Below are 1,508 nucleotides of genomic sequence, written 5' to 3' on the forward strand. Positions count from 1 at the left end.
TGTGTGTGTGTGTGTGTGTGTGTGTGTGTGTGTGTGTGTGCGTGTGTACCTGGACTGGATAGCGAGGTAGATGGTTCTTCTGAAAGCAACCAGGTTGACTTCGGTCTGATCAAAGATGGTGACCTTTTCATCTGAGAGAGCGAGAGACAGAATATTAAATATGTTAAAATTAGACTCTTACCAGAATATTTACATCATGATTAATATGTGATTATAATATCAGACTACTGGACGGTAAACATGGTCAGTGAAATGTTCTTTAACTCTCCATCTGTTCACATGAACCCCAAAGTGGAATATCCATTAATTTAACTGCTTAATTTAAAGAGTTTCTTAAAAAGTTTCAGTTTTCTGGAGTATATAAAGGAGGATTTCAGCAGTTTTTTCATAAAGATTGGGGACTTATAAGGGACAGATTGAGGGATTTGTTTGACATTTCGGGAAATACGCATATTCTCTTTCTTGCCAAGAGATCAATACCACATGTACAGTATGTTCTCAACCAAATCTTGACAGGAACATGTTAAAGTGCACTTCCCCCTAGAATTAAAGGCTCTTCTCAAATCATTTATCCAAAACAACATAAGGGACATTACACCAACATGGTTCCTCTTTGGTACATAAATGGACAAAATGATGAACCTCATAACTTTGAAAAGACTGGTATAATATCCTATGCAGCAAAGAAGTGCATCTTGTTAAACTGGTGCCACCAAAGGCCACCAACATTTATTTTCTTTAAACAAATTTTGAGTGAAACTATGTTTTGTACAGCACACATCTAATTATACCTCTATTTTTTCTGTATCATCTTAAAATATTTGTCGATTGTTAAATGCTGAAAATACATCAACATCACTGAAAAAAATAAATACGTGGCAAGCTTTTGGAAAATAATGCAGTTTTCCTCCAATTCCTCCAAATGCTCTGAAAGAATATACTTCTTATCTGTTATTGTTGTAATCATCTTTATATAATGTCATATATATTATTCTTATATACTTATGTCATTCGTATTTTTATTTACGTTATTATTTGCTTGATGTTATGTACACTTTTTGTCAATTAAAAAAATTTGTTTATAAATAAACAAATAAAATTAACGTGACATTTTTCGACTGTTTCCACAGACTTGGTGGTAAAAATCAGTGGAATGACCCTTTAATTTGACAAAGAAAACTGTCCGTGTGACAGGTTGTCTGTCTCACCTTCTCCCTCCTCTGCATTCTCATCTTCATCTTCTTCATCTTCATCGCTGCCGTCGGCCTCCTCGCCTGAGTCGCTGCTGCCTTCGTCGAGGATATCTGTCGTACGGTGACAGCTGATTGGTTAAACTGTGACAGGAAGTGACAGCTCATTGGACAGATTGATGTTTGTGCGCTTCCTCACCTCTTTTGATAGTTTTGTATTTCTCCTCGTTCTCCAGGAAGTCCGGGTCCATCTTAAACACATCTGAGAGAAAAAAAAAAAGAAAAAAAAACACACACACACACACACACACACACACA

At 36.1% G+C, this 1,508-nt stretch overlaps 1 long non-coding RNA gene across 1 annotated transcript; it reads right to left on the reverse strand.

Annotated features, from left to right (window-relative positions):
• Positions 1-50: 50 nt before the first annotated feature.
• On the reverse strand, positions 51-1,464 carry LOC121964554. Its single transcript, XR_006107374.1, has 3 exons — positions 1,390-1,464; positions 1,209-1,304; positions 51-131 (listed from the first exon to the last, which is right to left on the reverse strand). It is a non-coding gene; the product is annotated as an uncharacterized LOC121964554 (long non-coding RNA).
• Between the last annotated feature and the right edge of the window lie 44 nt (positions 1,465-1,508).

Source organism: Plectropomus leopardus, unplaced genomic scaffold, assembly GCF_008729295.1.
Source record: "Plectropomus leopardus isolate mb unplaced genomic scaffold, YSFRI_Pleo_2.0 unplaced_scaffold15984, whole genome shotgun sequence".
Lineage (NCBI taxonomy): Eukaryota > Metazoa > Chordata > Actinopteri > Perciformes > Serranidae > Plectropomus > Plectropomus leopardus.